Raw genomic sequence first — 18,469 nt, 5'->3', positions numbered from 1 at the left:
AAAGGATAGCGTAACATCCATCCAGCATACCAAAGCCTTTTACAGCCTCCCAGTATTGCATGTCAGCCATATGCTCCCTACCCATGAATAGGGCATACACTGAATAATCAGAACTGAAGTGTCCCAGGAGAACTAGAGCAACCCCAGGAGATAGGAGAATATGCACATCCAGGAGAAGAGAGAAAATAAGGCAAGGTGGTAACGACCTCTCGGTCAGTAAAGTGTTCCCAACAAAAGAAAAAATAAATAAGGGGACAGGAGGGAGGGTTTGAATACTGCAAATGTGAAAAGAAGGACGTTTACTGTTATAGTAATATTTTACACAACTGTTCTATGTCCTTCCATATCACTGTTGCAGTATTCTTAACAGAAGGGAGAGTACCAAAGCTATTATAAAGGATGGGAGGGGGAAGGCAGAGAGGAACCCTCCACAAAATCTTGCAGAACAGCCCTGGCAAAACTTTCCCTGGCTCTGGAAATAATATCAAACTTGAAATTTTTAGTAAAAATGTAGAGAGAGGATCAAGTAGCAGCTTCTAGGATAGATCTGGTATCTAAACCCTTGAAAATAGCTTCAAATGAGGCTACTGCTCTTGCAGGATGAACTCAAACTGAGGCAGACAGCTGTTTATCATGAAAGGAATAATAAACGTAAAATGGCCTAAGAAATCCAGGAGGAGATGGTTTACATAGAACTGCCAAACCCAATGGCCTGGAATGAAAAGAAATGAAAAGCTGCTCTGATTTGTGGGTATCCTTTGTTTCATCCAAATACTACCTGAGCTGTCTATGTAGATCCAAGATGTGAAGATTGCAGAGAAGGAAAAAAAGAAGGCTAGACTGATTAAGAGACAACTCACTGACCACCTCAGACATAAAAGAAGGATGAGCACATACAGTCACCCTGTCCCTATGAAAAATCAAAAACAGAGGAGATTCCATCAGACCTTGCAGGTCAGACACTCTTCTGGCAAGGTAAGGACAACTAATAGCAGTCTTCCAGGTGCAATGTTGCAAAGAAGATGAATAAGCAGGCTCAAAAGGAGCCTGAGTGAACTTTTGAAGGACAATGATAAAGTCTCAAGAGGGAGACATAGGTTTTCTTGGAGACCTGATATACAGTGGATATAAAACGTGTACACAACCCTGTTAAAATGCCAGGTTTTTGTGATATATAAAAATGAGACAACAATAAATCATTTCAAAATTTTTCCCACGTTTAATGTGACCTATAACTTGTATAATTTACTTGAAAAACAAATCTGTTAGGGGAAAAATATAAAAAATAAAAAATGTACAATAAGCTGGTTGCATAAGTGTGCACACCCTTAAACTAATACTTTGTTAAAGCACCTTTTGATTTAATGACAGCATTCAGTCTTCTTGGGTAGGAGTCTATCAGCAAGGCACATCTTGACTTGGCAATATTTGCCCACTCTTCCTTGCAAAAGCACTCTAAATCTGTCAGATTGTGAGGGTCTCTCTTGTGCACAGCCCTCTTCAGGTCACCCCACAGATTTTCTATTGGATTTAGGTTTGGGCTCTGACTGGGCCATTCCAAAACTTTAATTTTTTTCTTCTGCTGAAGCCATTCTTTTGTTGCTTTGGATGCATGTTTGGGGTCATTGTCATGCTGAAAGGTGAAATTCCTCTTCACCTTCAGCTTTCTAGCAGACACCTGAAGGTTTTGGACCAAAAGTGACTGGTATTTGGAACTGTTCATAATTCCCTCCACCTTGACTAAAGTCCCAGTTCCAGCTGAAGAAAAGCAACCCCAAAGCATGATACTGCCACTGCCATGCTTCACCATGGGGATGGTGTTCTTTTGGTGATGCGAAGTGTTGTTTTTGTGCCAAACATACTTTTTGGAATTGTGGCCAAAAAGTTCAACCTTGGTCTCATCAGACCATAACACATTTTCCACACATGCTTTTGGGAAACTTGATGTATTGCCTGGATGTTTTTCTGTGCAAGAAATGGCTTCCGTGTTGCAACCCTACCCAATAGCCCAGACATATGGAGAATACGGGAGATTATTGTCACATGTAGTCTACAACCAGTACTTGCCAGAAATTCCTGCAGCTCCTTCAGTGTTGCTGTATGTCTCCTGGCAGCCTTCCTGACCAGTTTTCATCTTGTCTTTTCATCAATTTTTGAGGGATGCCCAGTTCTTTGCAACATCACTGTTGTCCCATATTTTCTCCACTTTTTGATGACTGTCTTCACTGTGTTTCATGGTATAACCAATGCTGTGGAATTTTTTTGTACCCTTCTCCTGACTGATACCTTTCAACAATGAGATCCATTTGATGCTTTGTAAGCTCTCTAGGAATCATGGCTTTTGCTGTAGCAGGCAACTGAGTAAATGTCAGGAAAATCCTAGTAGGACAGCTGAACTTTATTTGGGGTTAATCAGAGTCTCTTTAATTGATGGCAGGTGTGTACTCAAGAAGACTGAATGGTGTAATTGAATCAAAAGGTGCTTCATCAAAGTATTAGTTTAAGGGTCTGCACACTTCTGCAACCAGCTTATTGTACGCTTTTCATATTTTTTTATGTTTTTCCCCTAACAGATTTGTTTGTTTTTCAATTGAATTGTACATGTTATAGTCACATTAAAGGTGGGAAAAGTTTTGAAATGATTTATTGTGGTCTAATTTTTGTATATCACAAAAACCTGGCATTTTAACAGGGGTGTGTATACTTTTTATATCCACTGTAAAGGACACCTTTAAGACATTGTTTGACCTCAAAATGACAGGCCAATAAAGGTTTCAAAGGCAGATAAGTAGATACTGCTGACAAGTAGGTTTTTAACAGAAGAATATGACAAGTCAGCATGGAGCACTTCACACAAGTAATAAAGGATCAAAGGGACCACCACTGAAAAAGGATCCTGCTGATGCTTAATACACCAAACAGAAAATCTTCCATTTAGCCATACAGAATTTTCTGGTAGTAGGTTTCCTGACATCCTGCAGTACCCTAAGTACACCCTCAGAAAAGTGGTGTCTCAAAGGGATCAGAATCATTATCACCCAGAGCATCAATTAAAGATTGAACAAGGGAGGGTGAATGAGAGACCCTTTGACCTGTGTGAGAAGATCCATCTGGTGAGGTAGCTTGTGAGGATTGCCACTGGTCAGGTGAAAGGGAAGGGTAAGCCAGTGCTATCTGGGCCAAAAGGGAGTCAACAACAAGATTCTTGGAGTCCTTCCTGTTCTTTTGTAGGACACTGTGAAGCAGAGGAAGAGGAGGGTAAGCATGCAAAAACATCCCCTTCCAAGAAGACATGGTGTACACTTTCTAAGTCAGAACTCTTGGGTCTCTGGAAGAGAAGAGAAGAGACGAGAGGAGAAGAGAAGAGAGGAGAGGAGAGGAGAGAAGAGAAGAGAAGAGAAGAGAAGAGAAGAGAGGAGAGGAGAGGAGAGGAGAAGAGAGGAGAGGAGAGGAGAGGAGAAGAGAAGAGAAGAGAAGAGAAGAGAAGAGAAGAGAAGAGAAGAGAAGAGAAGAGAAGAGAAGAGAAGAGAGGAGAGGAGAGGACAGGAGAAGAGAAGAGAAGGGAAGGGAAGGAAGAGAAGAGAAGAGAGGAGAAGAGAAGAGAGGAGAGGAGAGGAGAGGAGGAGAGAGGAGGAGAGAAGAGAAGGGAAGAGAAGAGAGGAGAGGAGAGGACAGGAGAAGAGAAGGAAGGGAAGAGAAGAGAAGAGAGGAGAAGAGAAGAGAGAGGAGAGGAGAAGGAGGAGAAGAGAAGAGAGAGAGGAGAGGAGGAGGAGGAGAAGAGAAGGGAAGAGAAGAGAAGGGAAGGGAAGAGAGGAGAGGAAGAGAGAGGAGAGAGGAGAAGAGAGGAAGGGAAGAGAAGAGAAGGGAAGGGAAGGGAAGAGAAGAGAAGAGAAGGGAAGAGAAGGGAAGGAAGGGAAGGAGAGGAGAGGAGAGGAGGAGGGAGAGGAGAGGAGAGGAGAAGGGAAGGGAAGGAAGAGAAGAGAAGAGAAGAGAAGAGAAGAGAAGAGAAGAGAAGAGAGGGAAGGAAGGGAAGAGAAGAGAAGGAGAGGAGGAAGGGAAGGGAAGAGAAGAGAGGAAGGGAAGGGAAGGGAAGGGAGGAGAGGAGAGGAGAGGAGAAGGGAAGGAGGAGAGGAGAGGAGAAGGGAAGGAAGGGAAGGGAAGAGAAGAGAAGAGAAGAGAAGAGAAGAGAAGGGAAGAGGAGAGGAGAGGAGAAGGGAAGGGAAGGGAAGAGAAGGGAAGGGAAGGGAAGGGAGGAGAGGAGAGGAGAGGAGAGGAGAAGGGAAGGGAAGGGAGGAGAGGAGAGGAGAGGAGAAGGGAAGGGAAGGGAAGAGAAGAGAAGAGAAGATATGTTGCCTGTTCAGAGGGCAGGCGAAAAGATCTACTTGAGAAATGCCCCAGCAATGTACTATGTCCAGAAATACATTTCTGTGAAGCATCCATTCATTGGGTTGCACCCTGGACCTGCTCAGGGAAGTCTGCCACAAGGTTGTGTTCTGAAGGAATGTAAGCCACCTGAAGAGTTAACTAATGGTGGATATCCCAGTCCTAGACCTGAAGGGCAAGTCTGCAAAGAAGATAAGACCTTGTGCCTCCCCTGTTTGCTGATGTACCACATGACTGTGGTATTGTCTGTAAAGACCTTTAGAGGTCCTTGAGACCAAAGAGAATGGAAGGACTGAAGCGCAAGAATAAGCACCCTCATTTCTTTTATATTGATGTGGTCTGGCCTCTGATGAAGAGGCCATTGACTCTGAACCCTCAGATTGTTGGAAGAGGCTCCCCACAGCAGATAGGAAGCATCTCTGAACAGCTCTTGGGTAGAGGTAGGATTCTGAAAAGGTAGACTCAGACTGAGGGAGATCTGCTGAATCCATCAGAGAAGCTCGAGTATGAGACAAGGAAGAAAGGGAATAGGTAATTCCAGAGGATGGCACTGCTGGAGCCAAACTGCCTTCAGACATTATTGAAGCTTTCTCATTTAAAGCTAGGCAAAAAGGAGTGTGGGAATGGTAGATGCCGTGAACCCCAGAACTTAGAGAAATTCCTTTACTGGAAAAGAGAAAGAGGAAGCAGAGACTGGAAATAGCTTGTCAGAGAGAGGACTTTCGGAGAAGGAAGAGAAGCCAACATTGAAATGGTTGGATGCTGCACCCCAGAAAGAAGTGATCCCGAGAAGGAGTCACATGTGACTTCTTGAGACTGATAGTGAATTCCAGGCTGTGTAGAAGAAGCATGGTGAAGTGCAGATCCTGTAGAAGCCTGGCCTGGCAGGGAGCCTAAAGGAACAGCTTGTCCAGATAGGGGAAATATCTGGATTCCCTGAAGCCTGCAAAAGGCTAGGACATGGGCTAGATATTTGGTGAACACCCTTAGGGCCATAGTCAGACCAATGGGTAAAGCAGAGAACTGAAAATGAGAGTACCAGGGATCTCTTCCCTCACCAGAATCTAGGGAATCACCCTCGGCTGCTCGGAAATGATCAGCTGTGGACTGCCCTCAACTTCCGCAGATATCCGAGAAGCCATTTCCATGCTGGCCACTGACAGGGTTATGGCAGAGGAAACTGGTGTCTGCACCGGATGGTCTTTAGAGTCCTCACTTACTTCAAGGCATCTAGCAGAGGTTGAACAGCAGCAAAACCAGTCCAAGACTTCTTGGTTTTCTTTTTGATAGTCAGCCATACCTTGGGGTGGGTGGACTCAGCCATAGTAACCTGAGTCAAAATTTTAAGACGTTGGTTCTCAAGTTAAATAGAAAGACGGACAGCTGTGAAGCATTTTTGGCACAAAGGCCTGAGAAATAGTACACTGGGTAGAATCATGTGAAGCACCTAGGCAGGGCAAACACTTCTCATGGCAGTCTTTATGGGGAATCTGTCTCCCACACTGACATTTTCCCTTCCTGGATGACATGAGCCTAAGTACACAAGTAAAGGAAGAAAAAGAAGGAACTGCAACGGGGCACTTATCTGCAAATGGGTTGTTAAGCACACGTAGGTCACCTTTATGCCCAACACCTAAGAAAGTAGCATATGGCTGACGTGTAAAGCTGGGAGGATGTAAAGGCTTTGGTATGCTGGCTGGATATTACAACAGTGATGTGGAAAGACATCAGTATTTTAGCAATAACAAAATGGACTAGTTTGCTAAACTTCCCTAAAATAAAGCAGTTTTTAAAGGATAAACATTTCTAAATGTATTTATTTATTTATTTTATATTTGTTTACCGGGATTGTCTGACTAGGACAGTGCCCGTTTTCGGTGAGGCCTGGGGAGAAAAGCTCCAGCTTAAGCTTACATACAAAGTCATCACATCAAGTAATAGAAATTATAGACAAAAAAAAAAGAGTGTTAACACATCTATAGGATAAAAATTTTAAAACAAAAATATATACGTAGTATCAAATAGAACAAGACTTTAAACACTTGAATATAGACAAATATATGGTTGAACTTATATATGTGGAGGAACATAACGTTAGTTAGGAAATTAAGTAGGGAAAATCACTTAGGCAAAGTAGTGCATAGATAGTAATACTTCCGTGGTGAGAGTTGCAGCTAGGAATGTAACTACTTATAGAGAAGTAGTGTTGTTAGAAGGGATATGTTAACAGAGTTAGTATGTAGAGCCAAATTGTATAAGTAATACTAAGTTAATAATTAACCTGGAATGTTACATGTGCAAAGCCAAGATTCAAATAAGTGTCTTTTAAGAGATATTTTGAAATGATTAAGATTATTCATGGATCTAATACTATGTGGAAGGGTATTCCAATTTTTGGCAACAAAGTTATAGTAGAGAGTTGCCTGCTGTATTGGATACTTTGGTTACTTGGAGTAAGTCTTTGTTAGATGATAGAAGATTACGAATGTTAGAGTAGAGTAGACTTAACGAAAGTTAAATGATTTTATTTTTGAAATATAGCACTTTAATATTATTTAATGTCTTTATTTGGGGTTTTGCTTCTAGTGCAGTTTATTCTGTGGAAAACAACTAATTTCTAAATTGGTACTAAGATTAACTACAACAGAGTTACTTTACAAAAATCCATTAATGGAGTAAGTCATCTTCCTAACCTGCAAATTCAGGCATCCCAAAAGGATCAGTCCTTGTACCCCGTTTTCCACAATATACACAATTCATTTATCACATCTATGGGCATACGATACATGTCCACCTATGCAGATAAAACTGACATCTGAGAGTCAAGGAATTCTCTACTAGCTATCTGCAACTCAATACTACTATATTTAACATTTAAAAGGCTTTTCAATAGATGGGACTTAAAATCAACATGAACAAAAACTAAATTAATATTATGTAGAGTTTAAAAACATCTTAGCAAGCCCAAGGAAGAATGCAAGGTTTGTAGATCTGATGCATAGTTACTGAAAAATGTTCACACGTATAAATGACTTTAAGAGTATGACTTGAAATGTTACCTAATTTCTTAACACTCATCTGCAAAGTAATAAGCAAAGTATCAGCACTGTTAAACTGTCACGGGGGGAATTCAGTAAGCCATACAGATTTTTTTTTTGTGTATGCATTCTGCCACAATGCGTACATGAGTGTAAACATTTTCAGATTCAGTAAATCTTACTTAGCGATGTGCAAACATGCACGATCAGGGAAAGGTCCGTGGAATTGAAGTTCCTGTTTAAGCAGGTGAATTTAATGCAAGTTAGCCAGGGGAAGTGATGCAACAACCCAAAAGGCATCTGTGTAGACTCCGTGTCCGTGTTCCTAGTGTATGTGGAAATATTTTGCATACAGGAGTGTAGACAAAAAGAAGGGGATGTACAAGTCCACAAATATAGACATAATTCCTCTAAAAATGTTATATCACATACAGTAATGGTGAAAAATACATAGTGATGTGTAAAAATGCAAGGGAAATGTATAATTATTTTTTTTACCATTCTCCGCTTGTTTGCGCTATGTGCTGCAGTGCGCAAACATGCTTAACGCAACAAACGGTTTCTACACGGTGTAGATATTCCCAGTGGATGTGGGTGATATGGGGGGGGTGTCATGTTACTTTTTAGGAGATTTTGTGCTCAGTGCACATGTTTGCATGGCACTCCATGTAGCTTAGCTTAGGCTAGCATGCTCACACAAACCGACCCCCCAAGGCACAGTGGTGACATAGGAAGCTATCAATTATAACCAGATATCTTCAATATAATATTTACTTTTGCATGCTAAGCTACACAGTGTTCAGCACTGCTCCACACAAATCAGTACGGCCTTTAAACCAACTTAATGATGTTCTAAGCACCTGATATGCATCCGAATTAGCCAATCCCACATGATGGACCTACACCATAACTGTATAAAGTATGCATACACCATACAGTCTGGTTTTCCCTCAATACGCTGAACCATTGGCGTACACACTTGGGAATTTTAAACTGAGATAATCCTAGGGGCTGCTGCAGTTATTCTACATCTGTATGTGCTAGAGGCTGAAGGCAATGCTGCTGGTGCTGATGACCATAAGCCTAGGCGTAGGAGGAGAAGAGTGTTCAGGCCCACGGTAACCTACTAGGAGCTACATGAGCTGGAGATGGTAGAGCACTACAGGGTGGACAGAGACATCCTCAACTCAGAGCCAGAGCCAACAAAGGGGAACCCATCCCAGTGGAAACAAGGTTATGTGCAGCCCTTAGGATACTAGCTACAGGCAATTTTCAAAGACCAACTAGGGACATGATGGGGGTGTCACAGGCATTTGCATCCAGGATACTCCAATTTCTGGATGCTAAGCTCCAGCATTCCAGTGAGCACATATCTTTCCCCCTTGACCCTGAGATGAGCGCCAGCAATATGCAACACTTTTACCTTGTAGCACACTACCCGTAAGTACTAGGTGCAATAGACTGCACTCATGTATACATCAAGGCACCTACCAGTGAGTATGGTAGAATCTATGTAAACCGCAAGGGATGCCACTCCATCAACTGCCAAGTTGTGTGCAATGCCCAGGGGATTATCATGAGTGTGTGCACTGGCAACCCTGGCAGTTATCATGACTCCCATATCTGGCACATATCACAGCTGTACCAGATGTTTGCTAGGGGGGATATCCCACATGGCCATCTACTGGGTGATGCTGGCTACACCCTGGAAATGTGGATGATGACACCCATCAGAAATGCACATACACCCACCATAGAACACTATAATGAGACACACAGACAAACTAGGAACATCATAGACCATGTGTTTGGGCTTCTGAAGACATGGTTCCGGTGCCTCGATATATCTTGTGGAGCCTTGCATTATACCCCAGCCACATGTGCACAGATATTTACAGTATGTGCTATGCTACACAATCTGATCCTGTGGAAACAGCTGCAGCAGGGTCACCAAAGGAGAGGGATACACAGCCCCACCAGTGCCTAGGTCACCAAAGCCACAGTCACAGGAAGACTTGAAGGAGAAACCCCCTGCTAATTCCCCTGTAGGCAGATGTAGGCATGTGCAGTACACCCTGGCTTAGGTTAAGAGACAACACATAGCACATTCATTGACAACCTGGAGACCTAGCGACTGGCATCTTACTCCTACTCACATACAGATAGTAACAGTGATACCAACCAATGCCCATATCCTGTACCTATCCATGTATTGGAAGTGTACTGCTTGCATCACACAGAGTCAGCCCTGAAATACAGTCCTGTCAACTGCTGCACTTGCAAGGTAAGTCAATAACCTACACAGTGTTATAGTGGATTGTTATGTTAGGTCATTGTAGCTATGGACCGGGTACAATATGCAGGCACCTATATTGCCCTATTTGGACAGACAGTACATCCACATGGGACTGCTGACACTCATTCCACTAACACGTCACCATTTGTATGCAGTAGGCCTCATTAATGGAATATTCATGCCGTCCTATTGCAACAGATTACTGGTACATCATTCAAGGGACAAGTTGGACAGGGAAGTTAAATGATAATCAGACTGTGTGTCCTAGCAGAATATATGCATTTCCTCCTCACCCCCAAAACAGCACTGTCCCCATGTTACTGCCATAACGCTAATGGTATGCTGTATGACCTCTCTTACAGTTAGTATGCCACACAGCATCAGTACTGTAATGAACATACATTTTATGTATAACTTAACAGGGAAATAGCACAGTACATGTTATTGCAACTGATGGTGTGGTGAAAAATTCCTTGCTTATATAGCAGCTTCTGTGGCTCAAAGGACTAAGGCATGTAGGTAGTGTTATGGTGTCCAGGGTTCTAGTCCTGAAATTTCCCATTATGTTGCATGTGAAGTAGCAGTACATATATCCTTTTACAGACTGCCTCTGTGTGTGCTATAGTAGTATGACTGTATTTCACATATTAAATACACAAGTGCATCTGTGCCAACTTTCTAAGACCTCTTTAAACACTCCTTCGGTACTATTGGATAAAGTTTTATCAGAATTGTAAAGGCTGGTACTTAAAACCATATATCAGCATGTGCATGTAGAATATACATCTAGTAGCTCATGGAATATGATGTAGTATAACAATATAATAACAGTTGTGAATGAAAAACTGTGATGTGGTGCGAGTCAGATAGAACTGACAGAGCCATATGCAACACACTGAGCAATAAATCAGAACAACCACGTACTGATGCACTCTTGATAAGATGGATAGCTGCATGGTTTACATATAGGATATGGGAGGTATCATACAGCAATTAGTCAATTGATATCTGTGGTTACAGTCAGGGTGTCCCACAGCGAGCTGCACTAGGTCCAAATTTGTTTACATATCTCTGTACACCTATCTTTGTCATCACAGTTGTCCTACAGTCTGTATGCAGATGGCTTGAGATTGGGTATACTTTTTACGTGTTACAGATTGGGCTTGTCTGCACAATAACTTTGCCACAGGAGCATCAGATGCTGTTAAATACATCAGAAAGCAAGCATATGACATGTGGAAGACAGAAATAGAAAGGTGAATATTACCTACAGTACACAGTGAATGAAACAGTAGACTCATTACAGAACTGGGTATATAGGTAGATCTAGCTTGGAGTTTTCAAAATCACCGCAGAATCCTAATTTGCAGTACACCTAGGTGTGGGATGGAGTCAGTTTATACAACAGTTACTCCCAGGTGTAAGCAGTACACCTTCAACTTGTGAGTTGCTAAATAATGTGTAAACAAGCCAAAATGCCACTGAGCATGCTCATACACTTAGGTAAGCAGAGTGCAACTATGTTGCCTCTCACACACGTTTGTTTACAGAAATATACCTTTCTTAAATATTTGTATATTTGTAAACAGATATATATATATATATATATATATATATGTGTGTGTGTGTGTGTGTGTATGTATATGTAGTGTGTATGTCAGTATTGCCCTGCATACACAGATCAGGGATAGTAAAGCTGCATTTTGACACTTGTATGGTTGGATGAAGGACTACAAGGAAAGGCTCAACATTACATAATGCACTTACAGAAACTTGCAACTGCATAGAGTAGCATGTGTTGCAATCTTAGGACTATTGGGATATCTGAAGTTCACAGTCATGACAGTCATCACCCATCATGTGTAAATGATATCACATTTGACAGCAGAACACATAGTGAGTCATACCACATCTCTCTAACAGACCATGTTGGAACCTTTGAAATCTATGGCATGGTATATAATTACGTACATATATTGTGAAGTCATATGCATGTATCTACACCAGCAATGATATTCACATTCACCATAGCCCTCTGGGTCTGCTTGATTTCACCAAACACATATCAACAACAGAGCAATTGCTGCAATGTATTATGTTGTGTGCCCACTCATTCACAGGGTAAATGTGCTTTTGCCATAGGTCTGCCCATACAAATTCAAACAGACACATATGGCCAACATACGTACTGTTGACATATACCTAGGTCTCAAAACAGTTCTCAGTCTGTTAGGCTACTAGCTGCAGTTGACAGTAGGTAGCTGTGTGACTATGCAGGTCTCCAAACCTGTTAAACACAGGGCTCATTTATGTTCTATAGGATAACTTCACCTGCAGTCATTTGCAATATCAGATGTAAGCTGTAGCAAGTGCGATAAGTGCAGTGCTCTGTAGTGTGTAAAATTAAAGTGTGTGTGTGTGTGTGTGTGTGTGTGTGTGTGTGTGTGTGTGTGTGTGTGTGTGTATCTCCTCACAAAACTGCCATGGTTCTGTACTTTTTGACATTTGCACTTGATGCAGGCCTCCAAACCCTTGTCCTCCACAAGGCCTGCTGATGTCATCCACCATAACAGTATCTGACACCATGTCATTGTCAAACTTAAGCCATGGTACATGCGATAAGTACTGTGATCTGTAGTGTGTACAACTAGATAGGGCTTTTAATCTCACTCCAGCCCACTTGGTGTGTGTATGTGCATCTCCCTACAAACCAAGTGTGAATCCCACAATGACTTAAACACCCTATTTTTACTATATGACTTCTATCAGCCAGTTAACAGCCCCTCTAATGATATAAGGGTTAAAGCCTAGTTGGGTGAGGCTGTGGATGATGCCTGAGTGTGGGAGGGACAGTGTTAAATGCCTTTTCTAAGTGCAGGCAGTTTGTGTGCACAGCTTGTCCATCAGCCATGTCCTTGATGACTTTCTCAAAGAAGTCCACCAGGATTAACAGGCATGATCTCAATTTGACAAGTTCAAACTGAGTAGGGTAAACAAATTGAACATTACCTACATTGTTATTGATAATGACCATACTAGTCTGCCCCATGGCCTTGCCGATATGGCTAATGAGGATGACAGGCATACAGTTTTCAGGGTCAGTGTATACACCACCTCTGTACAATGAGATAATGGTGGCTGCTTTCCAGTCAGCAGGGATGAAGCCGGAGGTTACATTATGAATTCAAAGAGTTCTCAAAGTTGTTACACGTCCATGTTGGAGCCCATGTAGGACACAGCCTGGGACATTATCAGGTCCTATAGATGCTGCGTTTATGTCCTTAGAGAAACCAGCTGTGACATTCTCTGCAGACATATAAGGTAGGGGACCAGTTGTGACATGCTTTGCAGACATACAAGGTAGGGGACAGTTGGTAGGAATGACATGCAGTACATGTGCTGGGGACAGGGGGAGAAAGGTTTCACAAAACCTGTCAGCCAAAGGGTCAGATATGTCTACAGCACAAGTATATGTGGTGTCATGACAGATGAGTTTGGCACTAATCATTCCCTTTCCTTTTAGGTTACAAATGTAACTATAGAATGCTTTGTGGTTGTCCTTTGTGGAGGAAGCTAATTTGGACCCATACTTTGTTTTGGAGGACTGCGGTGGTGGTGCTGCAGTAGCATTGTTGCCTCATAGCAAGACGTTGTCCCATTCGATTATCAGCTAGAGCATCTTCTGTGTGGAGGCATATGCGAATGGGGCATGCCTTCGTTGAAGGTTGTCAATCAGGGCTGGTAACCCGGTACGTAAAAATCCACTACCAATCATTAGCGGACCGGAGTTCCGCTGTGGCGACCCCTAACCGGGAAAAAAATGAAAGACACAAACAAAAAACTTTGTTTTGGAGGACTCTGCATCACCTCTTATCTGCTTGTTCATGCTGTTGAGGTAGTGTTGCTAGTTCAGATGCCCCCCTCCTACTCTTAGGGTGCAATGTCTCCCTCTTATTGTAAAGCCTGTTAATGGCAGCTGTCCACCAGGTACGGTTGCTCTTCCATAAGAAGCTTGATATGCACCTATCAGGTACAGCTAATGCAATGTAGTTATACAGCTGTTTTTATAAGGCATTGGTGTAGAGCTCAGCATAGTTGCCAGTTCCTTCTGAAGGGGGAGGTGAAATGAAGCTATTGATAACATCCTGTAAGAGGTAGGTTATAATCTGCTTTGTTGATGTTTATGACTTTATTTTCTGCAAGGGGGGGCCTGTCAGATCTGATATTAAAACTGAATGAGACCAATTAGTTGTCAGAGCTCAACGGGGAGGAGCACACAGTGGGGGTGCTACAGTGGTCCTCCATATTGGTAAGCTCACCATCCAGTATGTAGGCTCCCCTTATGGGTGTGTCAACCAGCTGGTCCAGGGCATTGTGGTTAATGAGGTCAAGATACCTTTGTGCAATGACTGAGCATGACTAATATACCCAATCAGTGGGTAGTTACAGTCACCCAACACCATGGTGCCAGGATGTATCATAATAGACCCAAGTAGATGCAAATAAGTAGGGTGGGTGTCCTGATTCATGGAGAGGCTTCTGTAGCTGGCAAATCCTTGAATAAGTGCCTACAAACAGTCCAAACCATGTAAATTGTCTGCCGGGGATCATACTATGTAACAATCTGGATGTGTATCTATCCTTAATGAATATTGATACACTGCCACCATTTCTTTGCATGCCATCAGTTTGAGGTTTGCATGTGTGTAAGGAGTTGTACACTGGTATGGCTGTGTTGCTCTCCACTACTTGACCCAGGTGCCTGTGACTGCACAAATGTGTGTATCCTCCAAGGTGAGGACAGCTTCCAGTGCATGGAGTTTCGTGTTGACACTCCTAGCATGTAGCAGCATAACTTTGAGGTTGTTTGTAGACGGGCTATTTACAGTGGTATTTTGTCCTGGGACACCAGCTAAAAGTGCACTATGAGGGTGCCGAGAACCTTAACCAGTAGCCAAATTCCCACATGTGACAGATGACATACCCAAGGCATCAAGGTGTGTTGAGGATGTCAGAACCAGCCAACAGATAGTGGGTCCCCTTCAAATGATACCAGATGCTAAGCCAAGTATTGAAGTCAGTCATTTTCATTTTGTACTGATGAATCATCCCAGGTGAAGATAATAAGAAGCCGAAGGCCAAGTGCATTCATGCCTGAGAAATACAGTCTGACAGCTCAGTCATGTCTGTCTTCATACAGTCCAGAGGTATGTCTCACAACATACACAACAATAACTATGACGTAGTCATAACAATACCCGATGTTCACAGACTTGAGTGCATGTGTGATATGCTCTATCAGGGCGCATCACAGCTGACTGCGGCCTTTCACTTATGTAGCCTGTTGGGAGGGACAGCAGTGTGTGTCATGATGTAATCACCTATGACTAATAGGTTTGATATAGCTTTTTATCTTGAGGGTTTGAGGGGAGAGCCAGTGATGCTTGAACTATTATGTGTACTGTTCTGCAGAGGTAGTATTATATGTAGCCTGCTTGTGTTTCTGTTCATGAAGCATCTGGTGTGTATGTACTTTACTGGAAATGAGCTCTGCATATGTAGGTATGTGTGTTGTGGCTTTGGGTGGAGTGGTAGATGAGGTATGCATGTTGGCAACCTGCTCATTGTCGGATGTATCATATGTTTGCAGTGAAGATGTGGATGTCCTTGCATGCACTGAGAATGTGTACAACTTTGCAGTTATTAGTTTGCCCTTGCACATCTAAAATGCCTGTCAAACAACCAGATAGCAACTGGGTGGTATGTGACATGATGTTGAAACATAGTGTCATGTTCTGGGAACATAAATGTACAGTATGACATTACTAGGACATGTGGCAGGAACAGCAATATTGCCCAAAGGTGGCCACTCCTCTGCAGTAGGCCTCACAGCCATGTCATCTAGATTACCATGATGCTCCTTAAGGGCAGGCTGCATGATTTGCTGTGAAACCAGTACCTAACATGGATCAGTGGTGCTGTGGAGCTTGCTACAGCAAACTTGGGCATCTATGTCACCTGACATTCACCATTATATTATCATGCAGCAGCTGTGCTCCTTATCACCATCAGGTCAGTACCATAGTGAAGCCCTATGGACCTCAGAACCCATGGCATAAGACATGCAAATGTCAAATGACTGGTCTGGTTGTTAACCAAGGCATTTACCTGGAAAACACTACAAGATGCCTACACAGCCTTGTATTATCTGGGACAAGTGTGTGGATCAACAGACATGCTGTGGCCTGCTTCATATCTTGAGCTTGGCGTTAACTTTTTGCTTCATGTGAGAGAAAGAGAATGGAAGCTTTGTATCCCAGCAGAGTGTGGCCATGGTGAGACCAGACGTAGTATCCAGGCAGCAGCAATTTCGGTGACTCCCCATTTTTCACCAATCGGCATGAAGTAAGTCTATGTTTTCAGTACGCACTGCTTGATTAGTGTCTAACTTCAGAATAACTGCCTAAATACTCCATCCTTAACTGTAGATGGTGTACACATTAGTTTCCCCTCCAGTGTTTGGCAGTGCTCTGTGCAGACTCAGAAGTCCTATGTAACACAAAAACATTCTACCCTTGCTGTACTCTTGTTCCTCTGTAGGTGTAACACATTTGGGGATCAATGACATGTTACCAGTACAGTTCTATGATAGGCTTACTGATGTAATCTCATTCCCCATAACTATATTCCATCATATGCATCATGTCAGAGACAAAAAGATTACATACCTGATGGAGTATAATACACCTGTTTTGAAAATAAAATCGATATATATATATGTCTTGTGCCATCGAGTCCATTGGAAGTAACTCTCTTACACAGTGGTTTCCCTAGCTAGCAGTTTTCCTTTTCAAGTTGGTCCTCATTAAGGAGATTGCCTCAGAGCCAATCTGTGGTTGAGTAATGCTAATTGAAGTATACACAGGTGATCTGCAGTGTAATCAGGCAATCCCCTGCAACTACTGCCTCAATGTAGAATCCATCCCCTTTCTCATATGATGGGCTGGAAATGCTGGGTAGAAATACTACATCAGCACAGAGAGAATGATTGTAGTAGATATTTCTTACATACAGTCATGTGTGTGCTACAGGCTGCAGCTGACGCTGCTGCAGGCAAGAAACACAGTAACAGAGACTGCAGAATGTGGAGGACAGCAACACTTGTGAGTAAAGATGTGACCGCTGGCAGCTCTGGTGTACAGCCACAGCCAGACTGGGGGAAGCCGTCCCACAGGATATTGAGGTATGTGTTTAACGTAAGTACGTTAGACAAAGGTATCATTAACAGAGTAATAGGCAACCTGTTTGTTGTGTCCTTCAACAACATAGGGGATACATATGCCATTATGTCAACCATTTGGGCAAGTGCCAAGCCATGTGTTACATTATGGTAGTCATTTGGAACGTGTGTGCTGGCAGTCCTTGTTGCTAGCAGGACCTCCATATGTGTATGTTAGGTGTGCAGCTGTGCTAATCTGTAATATCATTAGCAAATAATTGTGTGCTGCAGTCTGATGTTAGAGGGCCTCCTTTGCATTACCTAAGTTCAAAATCACACATGACCTCACACTCTATGCACTTTGTAGTGTTGCTATAGGGCTATGTCAACTGTGTTCCTATCTTCAGGCCTTTGCTGTCCATCAATGAACAGCAGACATTCCATTTGAAATGCATTGGGTGGATAAATAGTTGATGACACAGTCAGCCATTGCAGAATTCGTAATAATGTATTTTAAATGCTACACCCCTCTGAATTTGAACCCAGGACCATGTGTGCCGAAAAAGTACTGTTTACAATGCATTTAACAGACTGAGCTACTGAATCACTGTTAAAGCAGGTGTATTTTTCAAGATATGAGTGCACACTTACAGGCTGTGACATAGCTCATTTGCATCCATTGTTATGTGTATGTGTTTGATATGGATGTATTTCTCCACCAGAGTCCCAGTTACACATCTAATTTGTCATTAATGTATTAGCAGGTGTATTTTTGTATGTTGCTGATAGAAGTGCACATTTACCTGCTGTTGGAGACCTCACTTACATCCATTATTCTGTGCCTGGCTTTCTCGTAGTGTATTCTTGTACCAGACTCCAAGTTACACTCCCATTTTTTCCATTACTCTTTAAGCAAATTTGCATGACACAGCACGATGCGTGGCATTGCTTGAACACACTTAATGATGTTTACTTGCCAATTGCTATGTTTTGCTTAAACCACCTGTTTTAAATAACAGCTGTGTGGCTCGGTGGGTTGATGCACTGGTCTGCAGGTGGAATGGTCCTGGGTTCAAGACAGGGCACAGGTGTACATTTTGCATGTGATTACTACTATTTCACAGACATATGCCAATTTAACACCATTTAGCTGATCTTAGCAATGCTGCACAACATGCTGCTTCATACAAAATGGGGAGATAGGACAGTGGTGAAATGGGGTGCAAGCTGGGGGAAAACAAAGTGAAAGGTAGGTATATATGTGCAGGAAGGGTGTAGGAAAGAACCATAGCTATCCATTTCCTGTACAGCAACAACTGTGCAGTTTAACAGAATTTCTAGATGACTTTGGAATGTCACCTCCAGAGAGATGGGTGAGGACAACATAAGCGCATTGTCAAGCCGATTGGACCAAATTGAGTGCGTCCAGTGGACATGTGTGTGAAATGGAGAGCTATGTATAGGATGATTATTTTTTTGGGCAGGTGCCCATTTTTTTTAAGGTGGGAGTGAAATGTTGGGGATGGGACATAG

Source organism: Protopterus annectens, chromosome 2.part1, assembly GCF_019279795.1.
Source record: "Protopterus annectens isolate FY-2018-M chromosome 2.part1, PAN1.0, whole genome shotgun sequence".
Taxonomy (NCBI): Eukaryota; Metazoa; Chordata; order Ceratodontiformes; family Protopteridae; genus Protopterus; species Protopterus annectens.
This window is presented reverse-complemented; position numbering follows the sequence as displayed.